Source organism: Symphodus melops (genome assembly GCF_947650265.1).
Source record: "Symphodus melops genome assembly, chromosome: 22".
Lineage (NCBI taxonomy): Eukaryota > Metazoa > Chordata > Actinopteri > Labriformes > Labridae > Symphodus > Symphodus melops.
In genome coordinates this window covers 19,972,048-19,992,038 of record NC_136712.1, presented here as the reverse complement: position 1 = coordinate 19,992,038, position 19,991 = coordinate 19,972,048, and positions in this window count along the sequence as shown.

Genomic DNA, 19,991 nt, shown 5'->3' with positions numbered 1-19,991 from the left:
AGTCGCTGGCTGACAACATCAAGCCAGCGGCCCCCACTCCTCACACGCAGGCACTGATAGAGGGGAACGCTAAGAATTGGGCCTTCACCACGGTCCTGATTCTTAGAGACCACTATCAGGGGGTCATGGAGCAGGAGGTGGGGAAACTCACCCACATGTCTGCACACCACTGGCGGAGGCCCTTTGAGGTGGCTTCATCCTGGGCCCGCAGAAACCTGGGTCGCCGCCTGGAGGAGGACACATTAAAGCAGACAGAGGCTCTGTTAGTGGCTGGGGTCCCACAGACCACAGACACACACACACCCACACTCACACAAGCACCCACACACACACCCACACTACCAACCACACACACACCCACACTCACACAAGCAACCACACACACACCCACACTTCCAACCACACACACACAGACACCCACACTCACAGCTCCAGTCACACAAACACCCTCACCTGCACCAACGGCGACTCAAACAGAGTGCGTGCCCCCCACCCTCATCATCCCCCCCGTCCCCCTCACCGTGACCCCTCCTCGGGACAACGTCATGGTCGTGAGGGCGGACATTGTCCCTCAGCGCCCGACTATGGTGACCTCCGTGGCCACCATGACGGAGCCTGCCCGGGGAGACTGGTCCCCGGTGATGGGAGAGGACACCCCCCTCCCCCCTGCTCCTCAGGAGACCTCACCTAAGGCCCAGAGGGCCACACGCACTCCAGCCAGGGTCGACAGACCACCAAACCCCTGTGTGTTCGAGGGCTTGGACGAAGACATCAGTCCGAGTCCTGCCCTCGTGCCACCTTCGGGCAGACTGAGGTCAGCTGTCCAAAAGAAGCTGAGTTTGGGGCCAAAAGCAGCGGCTCCTGAACAAACAGCACCACCTAAAAAAACACAAACACAAACACACACAGACAGCACTCCACAGACACCGACATGTAGACCAAGCAGACACATAAACACAAGAAACAAAATGAAGGACTGGAACCTCAGTGTGACGAAAAAGTGGCTTATCATGGGAGACTCGAACGTCGCCAGGATCCCACCCTGCGACATCGAGGGGCTGCAGATCGACAGCTTCCCAGGGGCCACCTTCAGACACGCTGAGGCCATCCTCTCCAGGACCATCGTCTCCGCCACGGTGGAGAAGGTGATCCTGTCCTTCGGCCTAAACAATAGAGGCCAAAACATTCAGCAGACAACAATTAAACAGATGCAGGCAGCAGTGAGGGCTGCCACCAACAAATTTCCTCAGGCGGAGATTTGGGTGCCCTTAATTAATTATTCTGGAGCCCTGCCTGTCTCGGAGATGGATGCCCTCCTCCGCCTGAATGAGTACATCCAGAAAAATCAGAGACACATCCCCAAACTCCCCAACAGCTCCTTTAAAACAGTGGAGGACAAAATCCACTGGACGAAGGACACTGCTGGTCTCATGCTGCAGCATTGGGGCCAGCACTTAAACTAGAAATCCCCAGAAGCCTGCACGCACAGGAGGGGACTAAAAATGTTTTAGTTCTGGCCACAAAATTCGAACCCACAACCCCACAATTGACCCTGCTTAACAGGGGCCTAAATTTTATTCCCACTAAGGGCAGCAACAAAAATCTCATAGAACAGAGCAGATTTGACTTACAGCAATACCACAGACAATTAAAATTGGCCTCACACTTCCAAAATAAACAACAAACAGAGCCCCCTAAATTTACCCCATCCTCCACATGGACTCCCCCTGCTGGCACACTACCGCCAGAGCTCACTGCCCTCATCACAGCTGATGTCAGTCATTTTGATCAGCACTTCAGGCTCAGCCATAATGAGCCAAACCTCAGCCCTGAGGAGGTGGCTGCACTAGAGGAGCTGAAAAACAATAAAAATATTGTTATCAAGCCGGCTGATAAGGGCAGTGTAGTGGTTATTATGGACAGGGAACAGTATCTGTGGGAGGGGTATAGACAGCTTAACGATCCAAAATATTATTCTAAATTAGTGAAACCAATTTTTCCGGACACAATTAAATTAATACAAAAAATTATAGAAAACCTGTACATTAAAAAATTTATAAATTTCAAACAAAAGACTTACCTTATGGGCACACCTGAACCCAGGCCCAGGCTGTTCTATATGCTTCCCAAAATACACAAGGATCCTGCGAAATGGAGTAGGCCGCACGAAATCCCTCCAGGCAGGCCTATTGTGTCGGACTGCAGCAGTGACACATACAACACGGCTGAATACATCGACTTCTTTTTGAACCCCCTGTCCACCAAACACGACAGCTATATAAAGGACACTTACCATTTCGTGGAAATTATTAGGAGCCTTCAAATCCCGCAAAACGCCATGTTATTTACCATTGATATTGACAGCCTGTATACTAATATCGACACACAGGAGGGCATACAGGCTGTCAAAAATATATTTTATAAATTCAAAGATAAAAAGAGGCCAGACAAAGAACTAATTCAACTATTAGAGATTAATTTGACCAGAAACGATTTTGTTTTCAATTCGGACTATTTCCTCCAAATTAAAGGCACAGCCATGGGAAAGAAATTTGCCCCGGCATACGCCAACATTTTCATGGCTGAGTGGGAGACATCAGCCCTGGCCTCCTGCCAAAAGAAACCCCTCCATTACCTCAGATATCTGGACGATATCTGGGGTGTCTGGCCCCACTCAGAGGAGGATTTCCAAGTTTTTTTACAGACCCTGAACACCCACAACCAGTCCATCACCCTCAAATCCACCACCAGCTACACCTCGGTCGACTTCCTGGACACCACCACCTACAAGGGAGCGGGGTTCAGTGAAACAGGCAGGCTGGATGTGAGGGTATTTTTTAAGGAGACAGACACTCACGCTCTGCTCTTTAGAACCAGCCACCATCCCAAGCACACCTTTGCTGGGCTGGTGAAATCTCAGCTCCTGAGGTTTCATAGGATTTGTAGTGACAAAGGGGATTTTAAGCAGGCCACAAAAACGCTGTTCTCAGCTCTGGCCACTAGAGGGTACCCTCGCTCCTTTTTAAGGAAAAGTCTCAAGACTTTTCTGGAGAAAAGGCCAACACAGACCTCTCCAATCCTCCCCTTTGTCACTACATTTTCCCCGTCAACTGTGAAGCTTGTGAGGGTCATTAGGGGTCATTTCACCTCCTTTATGGCAGACACACAGGGGCTGCAGGAGAGGAGGATCATTGCAGCCTTTAGAAAAAATAGGAATCTCCAATCCTATCTAGTGAAGGCTAAACTGCCGTCTCTGTTGACCTCTGCACCCAGAGGTCACAGACAATTTTTCAAGCACCAGACATGGCTGCAAAACAAACACACAAAAACAATTTTTCACTGTCAGCTGCGGGGAAGCCCTCTCACCAGGAATTGTGTTTACCTGATTACCTGTGCCACCTGTGGGGCAAAGTATGTTGGGGAGACAGGAAACACAATCCTGGTGAGGTTCACTCAGCACAGACATAATATTTTAAGGAAGAAGGAGACTCAGAGGCTGGTGGTGGGACACTACGTCCTCCACGGATGGGACGCGGTCCGTGTCTCTGTCCTGGAGGCCAACCCCAGATGGAGCGTGGCTCAGAGGCGGAGGTCCGAACGCCTCTGGATTATGAGGCTGGGCACGCGACATCCCCACGGCCTCAATGAGAAGTAGGGCATGGTCTCTCTGGGGAGCTGTGATGGCCAGCGCACTGGATCGGGTCCCCTATCCCTAACCCTAACCCCTAACCCTAACCCTTCCCCTATCCCTAACCCTAACCCTAACCCTAACCCTTCCCCTATCCCTAACCCTAACCCTTCCCCTATCCCTAACCCTAACCCTAACCCTTCCCCTATCCCTAACCCTAACCCTTCCCCTAACCCTAACCCTAACCTTTCCCCTATCCCTAACCCTAACCCTAACCCTTCCCCTAACCCTAACCCTAACCCTTCCCCTATCCCTAACCCTAACCCTTCCCCTAACCCTAACCTCTAACCCCTAACCCTAACCCGATCCCAAACCCCAACCCTAACACGCCCGTGCCTCCAGCTCTCACGTACGAGACCTGCCTGACCCTCAAATTTCCACCTAATCTAAATAACAATAAATAATAAAACAATACTTACCATACCTGGAAAATAAACATTATTAACATAAATATACACCCTATTAACAATACTTACCTTTACCTGAAAAATAAATGTTAATTTACACCCTAAATAACAAAATACTCACGTCCATCTATAAAAACTACATAAACTCATCAAATACAAACGCCAAAATTTGAAAAAAGCACATCAAAACAAACAACACATAGTCAAAAATTATTTACAACTACAATTTTAATAAAATATAATAAATATAACCACAAAAAACAATTATTAAAAATCCTGCTCTCCCATTGGCTGATATTCAAATTCAAATTCGAAGGATGCAGAGCAGGACTCTCTGACTGTGTGTCTGCGAGGGAGGGGCCTGAGCAGAGGTGCTGGGGGGAGATACACACGTCTCTCCTCACTCTCTCTTCGCCCTTCGAACAGAGCAGACGTCTCACTAGGAGCAGACACACACACGCGTCAGTTAGAGAATATAGGAGAAATAGCTTTTATTTTGTTTTGTTTTAAACAGGCTGCCTGAAGAAGACCCAGATTAGGGTCGAAACGTTGCAACAAAGCCTGTTATTTAGTTTATCTTTTTCACAACTCTTTTATTTTACAACCCAAATTGTGGTTTTATTTTATTTTCATTTTATTTTCAAAAAAAACAAAAAAAGACCAAAAAAAACAAAAATATATAGATTTAACCTAACACTTACCTGTTTAAACATGAGGGGATACAGTGAGGACGCTGGCTGGACCGAGGTTCGCTACCGCCGTGGCCGGCTTGACCACCGCGGAGAGGTGCGAGCCTGGGCTTACAGCCGCAGCAGACGTCACTCTCCCCCGTACGGCCGCTCACGCTCTGGCCCGGGACAGAGGCCCTCCTACGCCTCTGTTACCCGTGGCAGGCGTGGCGAAGGCTTTCGCCAAACCTTTGACCAAGGCTACAAGCCACAATTTTTGGAAACCCGGGCTCCTTACGGACCTAGAACAAACAACACAAATAAACACAAGCAGTTCACGAAGACACAGTACAACAACAAGTACGTGAACAGCAACAGAAATGCATACAACAACAGAAACACGTACAACAACAGAAATACATACAACAACAGAAACACATACAACAACAGGAACACGTACGACAACAGGAACACATACAGCAACAGGAACACGTACAACAACAGGAACACGTACAACAACACGAATAGGAACAATCAACAACAGCGTGGCGAGGAGGAACGGTCGGACGACCCCGACTTTGTTGGGAAGGTGCGGGTGATACACACCATCATTAAAACTGTCCACCACCTGAAAAACGTGTCGGCGGACGAACCTCCCTCTGCCATCGCCAAAATGGGACAGTCGCTGGCTGACAACATCAAGCCAGCGGCCCCCACTCCTCACACGCAGGCACTGATAGAGGGGAACGCTAAGAATTGGGCCTTCACCACGGTCCTGATTCTTAGAGACCACTATCAGGGGGTCATGGAGCAGGAGGTGGGGAAACTCACCCACATGTCTGCACACCACTGGCGGAGGCCCTTTGAGGTGGCTTCATCCTGGGCCCGCAGAAACCTGGGTCGCCGCCTGGAGGAGGACACATTAAAGCAGACAGAGGCTCTGTTAGTGGCTGGGGTCCCACAGACCACAGACACACACACACCCACACTCACACAAGCACCCACACACACACCCACACTACCAACCACACACACACCCACACTCACACAAGCAACCACACACACACCCACACTTCCAACCACACACACACAGACACCCACACTCACAGCTCCAGTCACACAAACACCCTCACCTGCACCAACGGCGACTCAAACAGAGTGCGTGCCCCCCACCCTCATCATCCCCCCCGTCCCCCTCACCGTGACCCCTCCTCGGGACAACGTCATGGTCGTGAGGGCGGACATTGTCCCTCAGCGCCCGACTATGGTGACCTCCGTGGCCACCATGACGGAGCCTGCCCGGGGAGACTGGTCCCCGGTGATGGGAGAGGACACCCCCCTCCCCCCTGCTCCTCAGGAGACCTCACCTAAGGCCCAGAGGGCCACACGCACTCCAGCCAGGGTCGACAGACCACCAAACCCCTGTGTGTTCGAGGGCTTGGACGAAGACATCAGTCCGAGTCCTGCCCTCGTGCCACCTTCGGGCAGACTGAGGTCAGCTGTCCAAAAGAAGCTGAGTTTGGGGCCAAAAGCAGCGGCTCCTGAACAAACAGCACCACCTAAAAAAACACAAACACAAACACACACAGACAGCACTCCACAGACACCGACATGTAGACCAAGCAGACACATAAACACAAGAAACAAAATGAAGGACTGGAACCTCAGTGTGACGAAAAAGTGGCTTATCATGGGAGACTCGAACGTCGCCAGGATCCCACCCTGCGACATCGAGGGGCTGCAGATCGACAGCTTCCCAGGGGCCACCTTCAGACACGCTGAGGCCATCCTCTCCAGGACCATCGTCTCCGCCACGGTGGAGAAGGTGATCCTGTCCTTCGGCCTAAACAATAGAGGCCAAAACATTCAGCAGACAACAATTAAACAGATGCAGGCAGCAGTGAGGGCTGCCACCAACAAATTTCCTCAGGCGGAGATTTGGGTGCCCTTAATTAATTATTCTGGAGCCCTGCCTGTCTCGGAGATGGATGCCCTCCTCCGCCTGAATGAGTACATCCAGAAAAATCAGAGACACATCCCCAAACTCCCCAACAGCTCCTTTAAAACAGTGGAGGACAAAATCCACTGGACGAAGGACACTGCTGGTCTCATGCTGCAGCATTGGGGCCAGCACTTAAACTAGAAATCCCCAGAAGCCTGCACGCACAGGAGGGGAGTAAAAATGTATTAGTTTTGGCCAAAAAATTCGAACCCACAACCCCACAATTGACCCTGCTTAACAGGGGCCTAAATTTTATTCCCACAAAGGGCAGCAATAAGAACCTCATAGAAAAAAGTAGATTTGACTTACAGCAATATCATAGACAATTAAAATTAGCTTCACACTTCCAACATAAACAACAAACAGAGCCCCCTAAATTCACCCCATCCTCCACGTGGACTCCCCCTGCTGGCACACTACCGCCAGAGCTCACTGCCCTCATCACAGCTGACATCAGTCATTTTGATCAGCACTTCAGGCTCAGCCACAATGAGCCAAACCTCAGCCCTGAGGAGGTGGCTGCACTGGAGGAGCTGAAAAACAGCAAAGACATTGTGATCAAACCAGCTGATAAGGGCAGTGTGGTGGTTATCATGGACAGGGAACAGTATCTGTGGGAGGGGTATAGACAGCTTAACGACCAGAAATATTATTCGAAATTAGAGAAACCAATTTACCCGGAAACAATTAAATTAATAGAAAAAATTATAGATAATCTGTACATTAAAAAATTCATAAATTTCAAACAAAAGACTTACCTTATGGGCACACCTGAACCCAGGCCCAGGCTGTTCTATATGCTCCCTAAAATTCACAAGGATCCTGCGAAATGGAGTAGGCCGCACGAAATCCCTCCAGGCAGGCCAATTGTGTCGGACTGCAGCAGTGACACCTACAACACAGCGGAATACATCGATTTCTTCTTGAACCCCCTGTCCATCAAACACAACAGTTACATTAAGGACACATACCATTTCGTTGAAATTATTAGGAGCCTTCAAATCCCGCAAAACGCCATGCTATTTACTATTGACATTGACAGCCTATATACTAACATTGACACACAGGAGGGCATACAGGCTGTCAAAAATATATTTTATAAATTCAAAGACAAAAAGAGACCAGACAAAGAGCTAATTCAACTATTAGAAATTAATTTGACCAGAAACGATTTTGTTTTCAATTCGGACTATTTCCTCCAAATTAAAGGCACAGCCATGGGAAAGAAATTTGCCCCGGCGTACGCCAACATTTTCATGGCTGAGTGGGAGACATCAGCCCTGGCCTCCTGCCAAAAGAAACCCCTCCACTACCTCAGGTATCTTGATGATATCTGGGGTGTCTGGTCCCACTCTGAGGAGGAGTTCAAAATCTTTTTACAGACCCTGAACACCCACAACAGGTCAATCACACTCAAATCCACCACCAGCTACACCTCGGTCGACTTCCTGGACACCACCACCTACAAGGGAGCGGGGTTCAGTGAAACAGGCAGGCTGGATGTGAGGGTATTTTTTAAGGAGACAGACACTCACGCTCTGCTCTTTAGAACCAGCCACCATCCCAAGCACACCTTTGCTGGGCTGGTGAAATCTCAGCTCCTGAGGTTTCATAGGATTTGTAGTGACAAAGGGGATTTTAAGCAGGCCACAAAAACGCTGTTCTCAGCTCTGGCCACTAGAGGGTACCCTCGCTCCTTTTTAAGGAAAAGTCTCAAGACTTTTCTGGAGAAAAGGCCTGAACAGACCTCTCCAATCCTCCCCTTTGTCACTACATTTTCACCATCGACCGTGAAGCTTGTGAGGGTAATTAGGGGTCATTTCACCTCCTTTATGGCAGACACACAGGGGCTGCAGGAGAGGAGGATCATTGCAGCCTACAGAAAGAATAGGAACCTCCAGTCCTATCTAGTGAAGGCAAAACTGCCGTCTCTGTTGACCTCTGCACCCAGAGGTCACGGACAATTTTTTAAGCACCAGACATGGCTGCAAAACACAAAGACAAACACAATTTTTCGCTGCCAGCTGCGGGGAAGCCCTCTCACCAGGAATTGTGTTTACCTGATTACCTGTGCTACCTGTGGGGCAAAGTATGTTGGGGAGACAGGAAACACAATCCTGGTGAGGTTCACTCAGCATCGGCACAACATTTTGAGGAAGAAGGAGACTCAGAGGCTGGTGGTGGGACACTATGTCCTCCACGGATGGGACGCGGTCCGTGTCTCTGTCCTTGAGGCCGACCCCAGATGGAGCGTGGCTCAGAGGCGGAGGTCCGAACGCCTCTGGATCATGAGGCTGGGCACGCGACATCCCCATGGCCTCAATGAGAGGTAGGGCATGATCTCTCTGGGGAGCTGTGATGGCCAGCGCACTGGATCGGGTCCCCTATCCCTAACCCTAACCCCTAACCCTAACCTTAACCCTTCCCCTATCCCTAACCCTAACCCTTCCCCTATCCCTAACCCTAACCCTAACCCCTAACCCTAACCTTAACCCTTCCCCTATCCCTAACCCTAACCCTAACCCTTCCCCTATCCCTAACCCTAACCCTTCCCCTAACCCTAACCCTAACCCTAACCCCTAACCCTAACCCTAACCCTACCTTAACCCTAACCCTAACCCTAACCCCTAACCCTAACCCGATCCCAAACCCCAACCCTAACCCTAACCCTAACCCTAAACCCTAACCCTAACCCTAACCCTAACCCTAACCCTAACCCTAAACCCTAACCCTAACCCTAACCCTAACCCTAAACCCTAACCCTAACCCTAACCCTAAGCCTAACCCTAACCCTACCCTAACCCTAACCCTAACCCTAACCCTAACCCTAACCCCTAACCCTAACCCTAACCCTAACCCTAACCCTAACCCTAAACCCTAACCCTAACCCTAACCCTAACCCAACCCCAACATCTGAGTTATCCACCTCTCACTCCACCAGGGCCTCTGTGGCGGCACATGGCTCCCCGAGTCGCCCGGAACCACACACACACCCACGCACACACAGAAAAATACAGGACTGGCACTTGGAGGTCCGGAAGAGGACACTCATCATAGGTGACTCCAACCTCTCCCGGATCCCTTCATTCACAGACCCACACATCCAAGTAGACAGTTACCCCGGAGCAAACTTTCATCACATAGCCACCATCCTGAAAAAACTCACCCCATGTCACAACACCACACAGGTCATCTTATCAGCCGGACTCAACAACTGTCTTTCAGAACACGACCCCACCACATTCACCAAACAGTTACAGACAATGTGGAGGACCAGCCAGACCACCTTCCCCAACGCCACCATCTACATCCCTGTAATAAACTTCTCACCCAGACTGGACTCACACAAACGGACACTCCTCACCAAACTCAACAACACCATCACTGCCAAATATAACTTCATTCCAGACATCAACTCACAACTCTTCCGGACTGGCACAGACAATATACACTGGACCTCTGACACGGCCGGGATGTTGTTCAGGTACTGGAAGGAACAGTTAAACTTATAACTGGGGATAACTGTCATACCACACCTCCCCATCAGTCCAACATCACCAACCTCTGTGCCGTTTTCTCCCTCACAGCTGCACAGCTGGAGTTACTAGAAAAAGGACTCACCTTCATTCCCACACCCAACCCACCCACCCGGCCGGAGCTCAGGGGGGACCTGCACACCTTCCACAGGAGGCTGAAACTCCTGGATCACTTCCAGGGGGGGCAGAGGCGGGACCCCGTGCTGTTCACTGGGCCGTCCCACTGGTCACCAAACACGGACACACTCTCACCTGCTATTTCACAACTCATCCATAAAAACAACCAAGCACTCACACATTGGCGCCCCCTGCCACATAGAACGCACAACATTAGTCAGGAACACAAACGCATCATCAGAACATTGGGTAATCACAAACACATAGTCATTAAGCCAGCAGATAAGGGGGGCCAAATAGTTATTCAGGATAGGGACAATTACATTTTAGAAGCACATAGACAGTTAAATAACAACACATATTACCAACTACTGACACACCCACTACAATTAGAGACACAGACACTAGTTAGAAAGATTACAGAAACACTCTACAGACAAAAATTCATCAATTTCAAACAGAAACAATATCTGGACGGTCCCAGTGAGCCCAGGCCCCGCCTCTTCTACCTGCTCCCCAAGATCCACAAGCCTCCTGACACCTGGACGGTCCCCTCGGTGGTTCCGGTCGGCCGCCCCATTGTCAGCGACTGCAACTCCGAAACATACACCATCACAGAATACATCGACCACTTCATCAATCCACTTTCCAAACTGCACCCCAGCTACATCAAGGACACCTACCATTTTGTTAATAAAATAAAACACCTTCAGGTACCCGGTCACACCTTCCTGTTTTCCATAGACATAGATTCCCTTTACACGAACATAGAAACTCCACTTGGTTTAGCTGCAATAAAACACCTCTTCAACAAACACCCAGACCCATCCAGACCCGACAGCCACCTCCTACAACTCCTGCACATCACCCTCACCCGCAACGACTTCACTTTTAATAATCAGCACTACCTCCAGCTGTGCGGTTGTGCGATGGGCCGGAAATATGCGCCAGCCTACGCAGACATTTATCTGGCCCACTGGGAGGAAACGGCCTTCGCCACACTCACCACCAAACCCCTCCTGTATTTCCGGTACCTGGACGACATCTTCGGCCTCTGGGACGGCACACATCAGGATTTCACGACCTTCCTGGACACCCTCAACACACACCACCCCAAAATAACACTCAAACACAACATTTCCACATCTGCAATAGAATTCTTGGACACCTGTGTCTTCTTCCGTGCCTCTAGTGACCAGTCCAAAACACTGGCCACCAAAGTACATTTCAAAGACACGGACCGCCACGCACTCCTCCACAAGTCCAGTTATCACCCCAGGCACACGTACAGAGGTCTGATAAAATCCCAGCTGATACGCTTCCGCAGAATCTGCACCTTCCCGGAGCATGTGGAGGAGGCCACCAGCACCCTCTTTAGTGCGCTGAGGCCCAGGGGTTACTCGAGACGCTTCCTCAGAACCATCAAGGCGGAGGTTGGCCGGACCTTTCAGGATAGATATAACAATCCCAGCGCCCGGCCGCCCGGTCCTACTCTCGTCCCCTTAGTAACCACTTATTCAGAGAACCTAAAGAGGTTATTTTCAACTCTCAGGTCTAATTTTGAGGGGGCGAGGGAGGGCTGTGACGTGCTGGGCGACTGCCGGCTGATCTCCGCCCATCGCAGGAACAAAAACTTGAAAGACTTTCTGGTTCATACAGATTTTAATAAAAATAACCAAGACAGGGAAGCGTCTCGAGGCTCGGACATTGGTTTTATCCGTCTCCCCCACATTTTTAACCCCCATGCCAGAGTCGGTATCAACCCGTGGCAGGCCTTAAAACCCATAACAACTAATGCAGTATATGCTATAAGATGTAAGGCCTGCCACAGACTCTATGTGGGGGAGACTAGAAACGACATCACCGCGCGCATTAGACAGCATTTTTATCATATTAATAGCGGGAATGGCACCACTGTCTTGTATGCACATTTTGTCTATTTATTGAAACATTTTCCTTTTTTTTAAAATGTATCCAGCACTTATTGCATGTATGTTTGTTTTAGCACTTTTAGATCCCTATGAGGAGATTCTGGACCCTTTAAAATCTTATTTTAGCCGAATTTTGATTTCTAAATTAGATTATTTATCTTTTAAATTAATTTATGAGGTAGAACCTGCCTGCGGAGGGCGCGCCTCGAAACACTTTTTAACAAATAACAAAAACCTTTTTTAAAGACACCTTGCCCTGTTTTATGACATTTTATTGGACCTCTCCTTGTCTTATACTTGTTTACTTTCTTATCCTCTTTTAACTTAATCAACAAAGATCCTATTATTTTATGAACTGCATTAAGATGTTTTAACAAGTGTAAATAAAGATGTATATATGTTTCTACAATTTTACTAACCCATGTATTTTTATGAGTGTGGTTTTAATGTGAATTTAAGCACTTATTTTATTTATGCACTTTTTTACATTTATTAACTAACCTTTTATCAATTTTAACACTTATTCTTTTATTTTGTAGATACATTTATACTTAACTTTTGCCAGGCCTTTTAATTCAGTTCAGGGCACTTATAAATAGGATCTTTATTTTATCTGTTTTAAATTATGGATTTTATTTATTTAGCTTTTAATTTTCTCTTTCTTAATTTCTAGGACAATGAAAGTCATTTAGCTCCTTGGTGTTTTTATCAGAGGCCCTGGGACGGGGTAGGTTTTAGCCAGCTACAGAGCTCCGCCGACCTCTCCTGCGCGGTGGTCCGGTTACCTTTTTAATTAAAACCAAATTTTAGAGTGTCTTAAGAGGGTCTTAATGAAAACCTTTTGGTTTTTAAGGAGGGTTTTAATTGCAAAGTTTTAATTACTTATTAAAACCGTTGGTCCCCCCGAGAGCCCGTGCCCCCCGTAGCGTCCTCCAGAGGACGCTGCGCTTTTACCCAGACCTAACCCAACCCTAACCCTAACCCTAACCCTAACCCTAACCCTAACCCTAACCCTCCCTCACAGCTGCACAGCTGGAGTTACTAGAAAAAGGACTCACCTTCATTCCCACACCCAACCCACCCACCCGGCCGGAGCTCAGGGGGGACCTGCACACCTTCCACAGGAGGCTGAAACTCCTGGATCACTTCCAGGGGGGGCAGAGGCGGGACCCCGTGCTGTTCACTGGGCCGTCCCACTGGTCACCAAACACGGACACACTCTCACCTGCTATTTCACAACTCATCCATAAAAACAACCAAGCACTCACACATTGGCGCCCCCTGCCACATAGAACGCACAACATTAGTCAGGAACACAAACGCATCATCAGAACATTGGGTAATCACAAACACATAGTCATTAAGCCAGCAGATAAGGGGGGCCAAATAGTTATTCAGGATAGGGACAATTACATTTTAGAAGCACATAGACAGTTAAATAACAACACATATTACCAACTACTGACACACCCACTACAATTAGAGACACAGACACTAGTTAGAAAGATTACAGAAACACTCTACAGACAAAAATTCATCAATTTCAAACAGAAACAATATCTGGACGGTCCCAGTGAGCCCAGGCCCCGCCTCTTCTACCTGCTCCCCAAGATCCACAAGCCTCCTGACACCTGGACGGTCCCCTCGGTGGTTCCGGTCGGCCGCCCCATTGTCAGCGACTGCAACTCCGAAACATACACCATCACAGAATACATCGACCACTTCATCAATCCACTTTCCAAACTGCACCCCAGCTACATCAAGGACACCTACCATTTTGTTAATAAAATAAAACACCTTCAGGTACCCGGTCACACCTTCCTGTTTTCCATAGACATAGATTCCCTTTACACGAACATAGAAACTCCACTTGGTTTAGCTGCAATAAAACACCTCTTCAACAAACACCCAGACCCATCCAGACCCGACAGCCACCTCCTACAACTCCTGCACATCACCCTCACCCGCAACGACTTCACTTTTAATAATCAGCACTACCTCCAGCTGTGCGGTTGTGCGATGGGCCGGAAATATGCGCCAGCCTACGCAGACATTTATCTGGCCCACTGGGAGGAAACGGCCTTCGCCACACTCACCACCAAACCCCTCCTGTATTTCCGGTACCTGGACGACATCTTCGGCCTCTGGGACGGCACACATCAGGATTTCACCACCTTCCTGGACACCCTCAACACACACCACCCCAAAATAACACTCAAACACAACATTTCCACATCTGCAATAGAATTCTTGGACACCTGTGTCTTCTTCCGTGCCTCTAGTGACCAGTCCAAAACACTGGCCACCAAAGTACATTTCAAAGACACGGACCGCCACGCACTCCTCCACAAGTCCAGTTATCACCCCAGGCACACGTACAGAGGTCTGATAAAATCCCAGCTGATACGCTTCCGCAGAATCTGCACCTTCCCGGAGCATGTGGAGGAGGCCACCAGCACCCTCTTTAGTGCGCTGAGGCCCAGGGGTTACTCGAGACGCTTCCTCAGAACCATCAAGGCGGAGGTTGGCCGGACCTTTCAGGATAGATATAACAATCCCAGCGCCCGGCCGCCCGGTCCTACTCTCGTCCCCTTAGTAACCACTTATTCAGAGAACCTAAAGAGGTTATTTTCAACTCTCAGGTCTAATTTTGAGGGGGCGAGGGAGGGCTGTGACGTGCTGGGCGACTGCCGGCTGATCTCCGCCCATCGCAGGAACAAAAACTTGAAAGACTTTCTGGTTCATACAGATTTTAATAAAAATAACCAAGACAGGGAAGCGTCTCGAGGCTCGGACATTGGTTTTATCCGTCTCCCCCACATTTTTAACCCCCATGCCAGAGTCGGTATCAACCCGTGGCAGGCCTTAAAACCCATAACAACTAATGCAGTATATGCTATAAGATGTAAGGCCTGCCACAGACTCTATGTGGGGGAGACTAGAAACGACATCACCGCGCGCATTAGACAGCATTTTTATCATATTAATAGCGGGAATGGCACCACTGTCTTGTATGCACATTTTAAACTCCACGGCCAACACAATGTGCAGAGCATGGGCCTGGAGAGCAACAGGGACTGGACCACTGTCCAGAGACGAGCGGCGGAAAGGAAATGGATCCACCTCTTAAAAACAATAGAACCTACCGGTCTTAATGAGAAATATTAGGGTGGATCCATTTCCTTCTTTTTTAATATAGCTTTTAGTGGGTTTTAGAAAATACTGACCCCCTGACCTCCCGGGGCCTCTCTTACAGGTTTTAACAGGCCGACCCTCTGCGGGCCGGGCTACCCTCCTTCTTTTAATCTTTAGCTCTTATTTTTCAAATATTGATTTTATAGCCCACTCCTCCTCTATGGGATCTTAATTTATTTATGTTTTACCTTAATTTGTCTTATGCATGTTTTAAACCCCCCCCCCCCCCCCCTTTTTAATTATGTCTATTCATTGAATTTTAAAATGTATCCAGCACTTATTGCATGTATGTTTGTTTTAGCACTTTTAGATCCCTATGAGGAGATTTTGGACCCTTTAAAATCTTATTTTAGCCGACTTTTGATTTTTAAATTAGATTATTTATCTTTTAAATTAATTTATGAGGTAGAACCTGCCTGCGGAGGGCGCGCCTCGAAACACTTTTTAACAAATAACAAAAACCTTTTTTAAAGACACCTTGCCCTGTTTTATGACATTTTATTGGACCTCTCCTTGTCTTATACTTGTTTACTTTCTTATCCTCTTTTAACTTAATCAACAAAGATCCTATTATTTTATGAACTGCATTAAGATGTTTTAACAAGTGTAAATAAAGATGTATATATGTTTCTACAATTTTACTAACCCATGTATTTTTATGAGTGTGGTTTTAATGTGAATTTAAGCACTTATTTTATTTATGCACTTTTTTACATTTATTAACTAACCTTTTATCAATTTTAACACTTATTCTTTTATTTTGTAGATACATTTATACTTAACTTTCGCCAGGCCTTTTAATTCAGTTCAGGGCACTTATAAATAGGATCTTTATTTTATCTGTTTTAAATTATGTATTTTATTTATTTAGCTTTTAATTTTCTCTTTCTTAATTTCTAGGACAATGAAAGTCATTCAGCTCCTTGGTGTTTTTATCGGAGGCCCTGGGACGGGGTAGGTTTTAGCCAGCTACAGAGCTCCGCCGACCTCTCCTGCGCGGTGGTCCGGTTACCTTTTTAATTAAAACCAAATTTTAGAGTGTCTTAAGAGGGTCTTAATGAAAACCTTTTGGTTTTTAAGGAGGGTTTTAATTGCAAAGTTTTAATTACTTATTAAAACCGTTGGTCCCCCCGAGACCCCGTGCCCCCCGTAGCGTCCTCCAGAGGACGCTGCGCTTTTACCCTGACCTAACCCTAACCCTAACCCTAACCCAACCCTAACCCTAACCCTCCCTCACAGCTGCACAGCTGGAGTTACTAGAAAAAGGACTCACCTTCATTCCCACACCCAACCCACCCACCCGGCCGGAGCTCAGGGGGGACCTGCACACCTTCCACAGGAGGCTGAAACTCCTGGATCACTTCCAGGGGGGGCAGAGGCGGGACCCCGTGCTGTTCACTGGGCCGTCCCACTGGTCACCAAACACGGACACACTCTCACCTGCTATTTCACAACTCATCCATAAAAACAACCAAGCACTCACACATTGGCGCCCCCTGCCACATAGAACGCACAACATTAGTCAGGAACACAAACGCATCATCAGAACATTGGGTAATCACAAACACATAGTCATTAAGCCAGCAGATAAGGGGGGCCAAATAGTTATTCAGGATAGGGACAATTACATTTTAGAAGCACATAGACAGTTAAATAACAACACATATTACCAACTACTGACACACCCACTACAATTAGAGACACAGACACTAGTTAGAAAGATTACAGAAACACTCTACAGACAAAAATTCATCAATTTCAAACAGAAACAATATCTGGACGGTCCCAGTGAGCCCAGGCCCCGCCTCTTCTACCTGCTCCCCAAGATCCACAAGCCTCCTGACACCTGGACGGTCCCCTCGGTGGTTCCGGTCGGCCGCCCCATTGTCAGCGACTGCAACTCCGAAACATACACCATCACAGAATACATCGACCACTTCATCAATCCACTTTCCAAACTGCACCCCAGCTACATCAAGGACACCTACCATTTTGTTAATAAAATAAAACACCTTCAGGTACCCGGTCACACCTTCCTGTTTTCCATAGACATAGATTCCCTTTACACGAACATAGAAACTCCACTTGGTTTAGCTGCAATAAAACATCTCTTCAACAAACACCCAGACCCATCCAGACCCGACAGCCACCTCCTACAACTCCTGCACATCACCCTCACCCGCAACGACTTCACTTTTAATAATCAGCACTACCTCCAGCTGTGCGGTTGTGCGATGGGCCGGAAATATGCGCCAGCCTACGCAGACATTTATCTGGCCCACTGGGAGGAAACGGCCTTCGCCACACTCACCACCAAACCCCTCCTGTATTTCCGGTACCTGGACGACATCTTCGGCCTCTGGGACGGCACACATCAGGATTTCACGACCTTCCTGGACACCCTCAACACACACCACCCCAAAATAACACTGAAACACAACATTTCCACATCTGCAATAGAATTTTTGGACACCTGTGTCTTCTTCCGTGCCTCTAGTGACCAGTCCAAAACACTGGCCACCAAAGTACATTTCAAAGACACGGACCGCCACGCACTCCTCCACAAGTCCAGTTATCACCCCAGGCACACGTACAGAGGTCTGATAAAATCCCAGCTGATACGCTTCCGCAGAATCTGCACCTTCCCGGAGCATGTGGAGGAGGCCACCAGCACCCTCTTTAGTGCGCTGAGGCCCAGGGGTTACTCGAGACGCTTCCTCAGAACCATCAAGGCGGAGGTTGGCCGGACCTTTCAGGATAGATATAACAATCCCAGCGCCCGGCCGCCCGGTCCTACTCTCGTCCCCTTAGTAACCACTTATTCAGAGAACTTAAAGAGGTTAATTTCAACTCTCAGGTCTAATTTTGAGGGGGCGAGGGAGGGCTGTGATGTGCTGGGCGACTGCCGGCTGATCTCCGCCTATCGTAGGAACAAAAACTTGAAAGACTTTCTGGTTCACACAGATTTTAATAAAAATAACCAAGACAGGGAGGCGTCTCGAGGCTCGGACATTGGTTTTATCCGTCTCCCCCACATTTTTAACCCCCATGCCAGAGTCGGTATCAACCCGTGGCAGGCCTTAAAACCCACAACAACTAATGCAGTATATGCCATAAGATGTAAGGCCTGCCACAGACTCTATGTGGGGGAGACCAGAAACGACATCACTGCGCGCATTAGACAGCATTTTTATCATATTAATAGCGGGAATGGCACCACTGTCTTGTATGCACATTTTAAACTCCACGGCCAACACAATGTGCAGAGCATGGGCCTGGAGAGCAACAGGGACTGGACCGCTGTCCAGAGACGAGCGGCGGAAAGGAAATGGATCCACCTCTTAAAAACAATAGAACCTACCGGTCTTAATGAGAAATATTAGGGTGGATCCATTTCCTTCCTTTTTAATATAGCTTTTAGTGGGTTTTAGAAAATACTGACCCCCTGACCTCCCGGGGCCTCTCTTACAGGTTTTAACAGGCCGACCCTCTGCGGGCCGGGCTACCCTCCTTCTTTTAATCTTTAGCTTTTATTTTTCAAATATTGATTTTATAGCCCACTCCTCCTCTATGGGATCTTAATTTATTTATGTTTTACCTTAAATTGTCTTATGCATGTTTTAAACCCCCCCCCCCCCCCCCCCCCCTTTTAATTATGTCTATTCATTGATTTTTAAAATGTATCCAGCACTTATTGCATGTATGTTTGTTTTAGCACTTTTAGATCCCTATGAGGAGATTTTGGACCCTTTAAAATCTTATTTTAGCCGGCTTTTGATTTCTAAATTAGATTATTTATCTTTTAACTTAATTTATGAGGTAGAACCTGCCTGCGGAGGGCGCGCCTCGAAACACTTTTTAACAAATAACAAAAACCTTTTTTAAAGACACCTTGCCCTGTTTTATGACATTTTTATTGGACCTCTCCTTGTCTTATACTTGTTTACTTTCTTATCCTCTTTTAACTTAATCAACAAAGATCCTATTATTTTATAAACTGCATTAAGATGTTTTAACAAGTGTAAATAAAGATGTATATATGTTTCTACAATTTTACTAACCCATGTATTTTTATGAGTGTGGTTTTAATGTGAATTTAAGCACTTATTTTATTTATGCACTTTTTTACATTTATTAACTAACCTTTTATCAATTTTAACACTTTTTCTTTTATTTTGTAGATACATTTATACTTAACTTTTGCCAGGCCTTTTAATTCAGTTCAGGGCACTTATAAATAGGATCTTTATTTTATCTGTTTTAAATTATGTATTTTATTTATTTAGCTTTTAATTTTCTCTTTCTTAATTTCTAGGACAATGAAAGTCATTCAGCTCCTTGGTGTTTTTATCGGAGGCCCTGGGACGGGGTAGGTTTTAGCCAGCTACAGAGCTCCGCCGACCTCTCCTGCGCGGTGGTCCGGTTACCTTTTTAATTAAAGCCAAAT